Source organism: Cavia porcellus, unplaced genomic scaffold (assembly GCF_034190915.1).
Source record: "Cavia porcellus strain 051 isolate PalLab524CR breed Dunkin Hartley unplaced genomic scaffold, mCavPor4.1 scaffold_11, whole genome shotgun sequence".
NCBI lineage: Eukaryota > Metazoa > Chordata > Mammalia > Rodentia > Caviidae > Cavia > Cavia porcellus.
In genome coordinates, this window is record NW_026947494.1 from 65349828 (window position 1) to 65359724 (window position 9897).

The following is a 9897-nucleotide window of genomic DNA, read 5'->3' on the forward strand; positions in this document are numbered from 1 at the left end:
AGAAAAATGGTTTTCATCTTGAGGCTACATAAATATTTATTGAATGACATGTAGCCTCTGGCTATGGGTTAAACTTCCTCTAGTTCCTAGAAACTCAGAAGACTGCTTTCACTAGAACAGACTAAATACTTTTCAAGGCAACTGAATCTGTAGTTATAAATTAATACATTGCTATTATGGTAAAATATCTACTCAGCATAGACTCTGTGCATCTTCAAATCAGCAGACACAGAGTTCCCAACCTTGGGTCTCTGAACCACCAACACAACCTTGTACACTGAGATGAGGACGTGACCCAAGTGCCAGCTCCTCTTACCCACTACATTTATGTGTGGTGTGATACGAGGATAGAGAAGACATGAGATGCCCTTGCCTTATGAATCTGCCCATCAGAAGGATGTGCTCAGGATATCGAAGGGAAAATCTCTGCCCACTGCACTAAAAGCTAGAGTCTCCATCCCTCAGTCTTGAAGGTGTCCTGAGGTCAGGTCTTCACTGAGGCTCTAATGGGCCACTCCCCCAGGAAGGTGAGGAGAGGAGCTGGACCCAACACGGTTTCACTCAGTAGGAGTGGGCACCAAGCCTTTCTCCACAGTGTCATTGAGTTTCAGTTTCAAGGACAGTCTCCAGAATGCAACTTTCTAAGTCCTTTATTTATAAACAACAAGAGACAGAATTGGCAAGGATAAAGGGAGCATAGAACAGATGACTAGGAGCATGGAGTCTGTTGTTTGCTTGTTTATTCGGAGGAATAATGTATATCAAAGAACAAGAAAACAACTCCTTAGTCAACCAGGAAGCAGAAATGCCACCCCCAAAAGTTTCTGTGTTCAAGAGAAGGCTGATTATGCATTAACAATTGCTTTATTACTGTCCTGAGAGGGGTCTAGCTGCTTCACCGCCTGGCTCTATTTCTAATTTCCTTAAATTCAGGAAAATGTGCAAAATGACTTCATACCAATCTTACAAGCTACAAAGCAGATTTGTTTGGGTGGTGCTGGCAAAAGGGTTGCTGGCTAATTGTTAATGTACACTAGAAGGCATCTGATGTGAAATTCATAATTGAAACATTATGAGCAGTTTAGCATATGGATCCTTCACATCCACTTAATTGCTAGTTTAGTAATAATTTTATGTAATGAGGCATTATTAATAATATGTGAAATACTAAATTGACGTAATACCCTAAAAACGTAATATGACATTTGCCACTGAAACAATATGATTCCAGTTGACTTTACTATGATCTCAAAAAAATATGACACTGCATAAAATATTAAATTAATCCTTAGAAACAGTTTGGTTATGATGCATTTCAAATTCATTCTCCAAGTTATAATTAATTTTTAAAAAATAGTGCAAAACTTTGCCTGGTATTGCAGGCGCCCATTGACAGAAGCTCTCTGACCCTTCACCATAGCAAGTGTGCTGCTCTGCAGCTGGAGGTGCCCAGTGGAACAAGAAGTGGCAGCAGGAAGAAAGGTTGCAGGGTCATCCATGCCACACACTGAGGAAATGCGGGGAGGCAGGAGCCCAAGGCTGGCTCTCTATAGACCGCTTAAAATGTCATCATACAACACGAATTTTTTTTTATCTTGCCACAGTTCTTAAAACCTGATGAATGAGTTACGATTATCTTTTGAGAGTCTGAAAGGAGGACACAACTGGAGGTCCACAAACCATATGTTTACTTATTTGAAAGTTATAAATGAAGCTGATGAGCTGGTAAATAAATTCAATCTTTTCTACCTCAGCGACTATACTATCAAGACAGAATGGAAAAACATGCCAAAAAGAAAAGAAAAGAAAACAAAAAAGCAACACACACATACATAATATAACAAACAAAACCTTGGTTTTGCTCTCCAAGAGGCTGAGGCAGGAGAAATACAAACTCCAGCCTGACCCATGCAACTTGGTCACTCTGTAAGACTCTGAAAGTAATAATGCTTAAAAAGGGCTGGGGGTGAAACCTGGGACAAAGGCCCAGAAAAAAATAAGGAAAACCTTGGTTTTTCTGACTTCAATAATATAAAGGACCGCTGAATCTGATGCCCATTGTGTATCTTGTTTGGGGCTGGTGATATTTGGGTGAGTGTTATTGTGGTTAGGGGTCATGAGGAGAACAATTACAATCAGGACACAGAATTTATAATATTATTTTGTGATGGTTAAAGACCTAGAAAATCCAGCTGAGGGCCTGGATCCCACAACAATGTCCTACATGAGTTCAGATGAAAACCTAGAGCCCATGACAATGCCTCACCCAAATCCAACTGGAGGTCTAGAGCCCACGAAAAGGACTCAACAATATTATTTGAGAATATGTTGTAATGTACATTTTAGCATAACTTGTGCTCTTTTAACAGTAATGCTCTAAATGACTAAAAAAATAACAAATTAAGCATAAAAATAATATAATTCACATATTTTTCAAAATTTCTAAAACATTCAAAATCATTTCTCAAAGTACTTATTTCTGTCTAAAATTATAGTTAACTAGTAAGTATAAAATTTAAATCATTTAAATATTCTGAAAACAGAAAACATAGATATTTAATTAAATATTATTAAATACTTTATAAATACAAAGCCATTTGTGATTATAGTATTCAATCTCCACTTGATGTCAATGTAAGGAGGTAGTTTCACACTTCACATATCAATCCACACAAATATCTAAGTGTATGTGTGCATAAATAAATGCATGTTTATATATAAATTTAAGTCATATAAATTATGTAATATTGTGAAACCTCCCTAAGCTCCAAATGCAACCGTTGCAAATACTGTGCTAACTTGTGAATCGGGGGTTGGAACTCAGGAAAGGAGAAGTCAGGGTCTGAGATGCTCACTAGGCTGGGAAGCAAGCCTTCATAACATAAGAGTGAAGAATCTGACAAGTTAATCACTTTGCCTTTTCTCTTACCTAAGCACATCATTCACGCAAATTCCCGTCTTCAAAGCAGTGTCCTCCTCTGAACCCAGAGCCACAATCCCGTACTTCCCCAGCATGTGGCTGTAGCCAGCTTTTGTTTTTGAGGGCATGGGGCAAGTTACGTGGGAAAATGTTTCCTGGGACCTGAAAGTATAAGTTGTATTAGTTGGTGCTGAAGGGTTGGGTACCTTCGTTAGCAGTAAGCAGGTCCTTGGTAGGCGTGTGTATATGCGTGTGCATGTGTGCATGTGCGTGTGCGTGTGCGTGTGTGTGTGTGTGTGTGTGTGTGTGTGTGTGTGTGTGCATGCACAAATATGGCTGGGGACTCCAAAACAGGATGGCCCCATTAACAAGGCCACCTCTTGCCTGACTCTAAGCATAGCACACCTTGTGGGGCACATACATAGAAACAGTTTAATAAATATTACTTTTCCCTTAATTAATAACATGGTTTCATAGACTGCTTTCCTCTTTAAATCAGATGATTTGAGCTCAAATCTTCTCCCACCTGTTTGTAGTGTGACTGGGGGATAGTGGCCATCATGAATTTTGTATTTGTATCCGAATCTGGTTCGGCAGATTTCCTAGGTATTGCCCTCCTGCTTGCTATATATTGAAGTACCTTCATATCACCAGTTAACAATAGCTACTCTGAACCCAAGGTAAATCTCCTGCCTCTGTCTTCTCTGAAACCCACTTCTCAAACTCTCTGTATAGAATCTTTCCAAGCCGTATCATGAGGAGCCTTGCAGACAGCTCAGGAGCTCTCACATCACATTTTACATTCCCATAACAAGACAGAGAAGTAGTAATGAAAGGCATGGTGGATTAATACATCCACATTTGTATCTGAAGATATACTTCAGAGAGCGCTGTTATTCAGTATTTCTGGATGACACCAATTTATCAGGGTAATAGGAGGGGGAGAGAGGCCCCTGCATGGTGACGCTGGTGATTGAAATCTGATTCAGGGTCAGCTAGGAGTGCTTATTTCCATACTGACAGATGTCCAGAGGCTTTTGTCAAGTGAATTGGTGGCCTTTATCCAGTTCCAAGTGGCCAGATGTCCAGATCATTGTAGTCTCTCTTCTAAGCTGATGTGTGATCTGCCTATGGCCCTTCCTGGGCTTTTTGGCTCTGAGTTTGGAACTGAATGGAGCAGAGAGACTGAGCTGGCCCAAAACCCAACACTGCGATTCCAAAACAAAAATCAAATGACTGCCTTTGCCCCCCACCAACCCATTATGCAGACAGACCTAGATTTTAATCTTCATGAAATGTTCTTTGGCGCTTTTCAAAACATGCGTAAGAAAACAAAATTGGTTTCCAAAATCCCCTTGTTTATGGTCTGTGTTTTTTTGTCCTGAATGCTCATGGCTGGTGGGAGGGACAGCGAGGAGGAAATCAGTGCAATGGGACATTTTTAAAGTTGAAATCACTTCATTCTGATTTCCAAAGCCCAAGTCAATCCAATCTCTTCAACCAGGCAGAAGGCAGCTGAGGGTTTCTTCCAGAGGTTGGCCAGCACCAGGACTTTCCAGTTATGGAATGGATTCAAGCTGTATGTGTTTAGATAACATTTGTGTTCAGAGGCAGAGTCAGGTCTGGGGGTCCGTAAGATATATGATTTGGAAGTCTCTTTAAGAAAGCAAATACAGAATCATAAATTAAACATTTAAAAGGCTCCAATGAGGGTTTAGCAAGGTCCCTAGCAATTGAAGGGCCCTGGGAGAAAGCTTTAGTAGCTCACAATTAATTGCTTTCATCCCAGGCATCTTACCAGCAGGGCAGAGACAGACTCGGTGAAGCTGCAACCCTGTTTTGTTCTTGAAGTTCCTTTTTTTGCTGCTACTTTGTCTATCTTAAGGGAAATGCAAGTTTGACAAAATCTGGGTTTATGTACCAGGAGAAAATGGATTTTCTGTCATTTAAAAAAGATCTGATTAATGGTCCACTCCCATATAAATTCTTGAGAAAATGTGAGTTGTGTGACTACATGAAAATAAGTGTAGATTTTGTGCTTTTTTTTTAAGATTAAAAGTGAGTATGCGCTTTTGGAAAACTTCTCTACAGTAAAAACAACTACATAGTAAACAGCTCAGTAGGTTCTGGGATGGAGGGGAGCAGAGCCGGTGGGCTGCTGTGGTGGGGCTGGAGTGGGTGGGCAGCATCCTGGGTCTTACTCTAAATTTCAGGTGACATGCTGCTTCTGAAGGTTCATTTTTATTTGATATAAAAACTGAAAGAGTTTTCGGCATGATAAAAGAGAGAGAATGTAAAGTAAAAATAGCCTTTACTCCAAGGACATGGAGAGAACTCCATGACCGCCAGTGGCCTGGCTTTCTTTGCTGGAACATGGGGCATGGGATATTCTCTGACCAGAGCGGTGCTTGGGCAGATGTTGATGATGTGCGAGGAGCTGATTGGAATTTTCTGTGCATGCAAACAGGCAGGGGAGTTGCAATTAAGGCTGAGGAAGAAGCAGGACGTGGTAGGCATTCCTGCTTTGGCCTTCTGCCACGTTAGACCACCGCCATAATTTCTCCTAAGGCAAGAACCTTTCAAAAACACCAATATGTCTTTTTTCTCTTTCTAGGTTTATGAAAGGTGATGGCTTTGAGAATCAGGTGAGTCTATCAGTCAGAAGGGGACAATGTGACATAATAAAGACTATTTGGTCTTGGGCCCTGGTTCCTGGTATAGAGCTACTGATACCTAACTTAAATAATAGGAATGTTTGGATCTTTTATTGCAATGTTTGGTCTGTGATTGCAGTTCCTGGCTCAGAGCTCCTACATTCCTTACAATTTCTTGGGTGAAATGTGTCTTTTGACCTCATGACAGGCTTGTTGGTGGACTTCTGGGAAGTTTCAGGGTGGAGATTGTTCATCAGAAAGGCCAAGCCATGATTAGAAACTTGATATTTTGAACTTCACTCTGCACTCATCTTCTGGACTCAGAGATTAGGATAATGATCAGTCACACTCACGTGATAAAGTCTGCCTTAAAAATCCCCTAAAATAGCATTTGGTGAGTGCCTCCAGGTTGGTGAGTGCCAGGAGGGCAGCACATCCCAAATGTACAGGGATGGGGGCCCTGTGCTGGGAACTATTCCAGACATGTCCCTGAGCATTTCTTCAATTAGTTGTTCATTTGCATCCTTTATTAAATCCTTTATAAGGAAGCAGTGAGTATATTTTCCTGAGTTCTATGAGCCATTAGGGCAAATTATGGAACCATAGGAGCTGGGTAGGACAACAGAGCTCTAATTTGTAGCCAACTTGAACAAAATATGCGTAACCTGGGTACCCTATGACTGTGACCAGTGTCTGAAATGGGGACAATCTTGTGAGTGGGAACCCTTTATGGAGGGGTCTGTACTAACTCCAGGTAGTCAGTGTCAGGACACCCAGTGGTTGTGTGAAAAGCTGGGGAACTGGGTGGTATAGGGAGATCCCACACTCACCGAGTTGTAGAAGCACTAAGGGTTGCGTGTAGTAGAGAAAACTGCTTTCCCTCTGATCCAAAGTGGGCAGAGCATGAGATAGCACAGGAGAGGCAAGGGTGAGATAGGGGCCAGGCTCCGTGCAGCCCACTCTACTCCTGGTGAGCCTCATGCTGTGGAGCACACAGTAGTGGGCATTGGGTCCTCATGATGGCGAGGTGCCTCAATTTTTTCATAAATTATTGAAAAGTATTTTTAGATTTCTAAATATAAAGAATTTCTTTAAGTTACTTACTTCTATGTTGTGGTAGTCATTCTTTAAGACAGGTTAAGATCTTCCTCAATTTTTTGGAAATATTCCTTGTTCCTTGTGCTTGAGAAAAATGTACACTCCCCATTTGCTGAGAGGAGAATTTTGTATATGTCCATCATGTGAGGTTTATTGGGCCCAAATCCCCTAAACCTTCTCTGCTTCTCTGTCTGCCTGACCTACCAAAATTAGAGAAAGAAAAGGAAAAAGACAACTCAATTTTAAGATGCACAAAAGATATGAATAGGCATTATATAAACTAGAAAATGTATATCGTCAATAAGCATCCTGGAAGAGCTGAGCTCATCAGTAACAAGAGAAATATAAATCAAGGCTCCAATGAGATACCATTTTTGTGCATTTATCCTATGAAAATAAATAAACTTGACAATACCAAGTGTGGGAAGGGTATTGGTTAAAAGGTTTTTCATTTATTACTAGCAAGAATATAAGAAGATACGAATCACCAGGCATGGCAATACACTCCTATGGTCTCAGCTACTTGGGAAGTTGAAGCAGGAGGGTCACAAGTTTGAGGTCAGTTTAGGCAACTTAGCAAGACCCTATCTCAACAACAAACAAACAAATAGAACTGAGGATGTAGCTCAGTAGCAGAACACTCCTGGTTTCAATTCTTAGGCCATAATAAATAAATAAATAAATAAATAAGACATAAGTAGTTTGAAAGGTGACATGACATTATTTTGTAAACATGAGCGTATCTACCACATGTTAGATCAGTGCCCTTCCTAGGACAACAGCCAAGAAGCATTCCAAATACATGAAGCAAAACACTTACCTAGTAAAAACTTCCTTGCAGCACTACTTCTAATAGAAAGACTAGAAACAATTCCAGTGCCCATTAACATCTAAATAAATAACAAATGAATGGCAATGAATGGACAATACCCATAATAATATGAATGGCTCTTAGTGACACAATATTACATATGCTAAAAAAATCAGGTCCCCTGAGTTATCTGTGATGCCTGTTTATGAAGTTCAAGCTAAATCATTTAGCCATATGTATATATATACACACAAATATTCATATATAATAACGCATCTACCTTATTACATATATAAGGTAAACACTCAGGATAACGGCTATCTTATGGGAGCAAAAGAGAAGAGCACAAAAGTAAATGTAAGCTATTTTCAATGTCTTGATTTTGGGGTTGAGTGGTGAATATATAGATGTTCATGATATTATAAGAAGAAATAAACTATAACATCACAGATGAAAACATGAAGCCTACATGTCAGAAGCCAATAGAATAAAATAGTTCTGTTCACCTTCTTATGAGGTGATTATACATGAATAAACTTGCAGTTCCACTTAAATATAAATAAATGGTATAGACAAGGGGCGGGGGGAGCCAGTACCCCACTATCTGAGTGCACTGTGGAGTACACCTGCACCAGGTTAGCAGAAATCTGCTCCCCTTAGAACTGTTGGCAGACTCTCCCCAAGGAGAAGCTTGGGGCTGGGATGATACTGAACAACTCTGATGCTCACCTTTCCAAGGCCACAGGTGGCCCAGCTCCTCTCAAATTCAAGGGCAAAGTGGCCAGAACATTTCATCTGATATGTTTCCCACTCTCCCCAGCCCCAGTCCAATCCCTGTCTTGTCCAACTTTTAGCAAACTGAGAGAGGCTTCAGAGAGGGATGTGGCCAGCCTTTAGTGACTCATCAGAGGAGAGCTGGGAATAAATTGCTCATCTTACTGTTCTGCCACCTTCCCAGCTCCTTCTAGGGCCTTCCATTTCCATTAGCCTCACAAAGCAGATGGTACTTCAGCTTCTGGTGGAAGCCAGGTGACAAAAGACCCACTGGGGCAGTCATGCAAGCCAGCCTTCTGGTGCACAGGTCAGGATGAAAGGCCAGGAGGGCATCTGGAGGGACAAGCAGAGAAGGACGGGAGGTAAGAATAGGTGCTCTCAGCAGGGCTTCGCCATCTTTTCTCTTCTTCCTTCCTGGAATGCAGACACAGTGCCTGCATTTTGATCATAAAATGTGCAACATATCTAGAAAGGAAGACAGAGGGATCCTGGAGGGATTGTAAAATACCTAGCTCCAGAGTCACCTTTGCATGATTAAGACTTTCAAACCCATGTTCCCCCCCCCCCGCCCCGCTTTTTGTGTGGCTTCTGGCCCACACATCCAGTGCACCCATAACTCAGATAGTCAGACTCCAACCTGATACCACTGAACTATTCAGTAACTTTCTGTTCCCTTCAATGAACTAGACAGTAAGCATCATTTCTAAATAATTTGAGTTAATATTTGATACTTCATACAAGAGAAATTCATTCATTTTCATTTTAAAATTTAAAATTAACATAATTTAATTGACAGAAACAAGTTGAATGTCAATAATTTGTATGTTATTTGCATGTTAATTGACAGACAACCCAAAGTTTTTCTTTATTCTTTCTGGCTTATTGACAATTGCTCAGTTTGGGAGTAAATAAAGTGTCCAGTTCATAAATTTGCCTACCACTTTTACTTATGATATTCACTTTTCAAAAAAAAATTATTTGTACAATCCTAATTTGTATAATAAAGATTTTACATCTGGAAAATATTTATGAAAGTATGATGAGAAATAGGATAATATCAGAATTGCTGTTATAATTAAATCAAGCCTCTCTCAAAGCCAGAATGAATTAAATCTACTTTCTCATAGCTGAAAATCAAGAAAGCATAGTATATAACTGGTTGAATTGGTATATTTTTATCTTTTTTTTTTTATTGGTACCGGGTATCAAACTCACGACCGCCTGCTTGTAAGGCAGGTACTTATGCTGCTGAGCTAAATCCCCAGCCCCCAGTATTTTTTTTCATCTATTAGTGTGATGTATCAGTGTATTATATATTATTGAAAAGTTATGCAACTTCTTAGTAGCATCTATGAATTTTGAATATCAATTAGTATTTTAACAACACTAGAGTTTAGCAATTAAAAGAATTCAACTGGTGGGTTTATGGCAATGAAAATAATTACTTTCTTTTTGTGGATTTCTTATGAGGTGATTATACATGAATAAACTTGTGATTTGTGATTAGATAGTCCTCAAAGAATGTGTTTTAGTTTCTTTTTCTCATTGCTGAGACAGAATACCAAATACCCAAAATAAAGAAAGAAAGGTTTATCTTAGTTTACAGTTTGTAGAGGTTTCAGTTCATAGTTGCTGGCTCT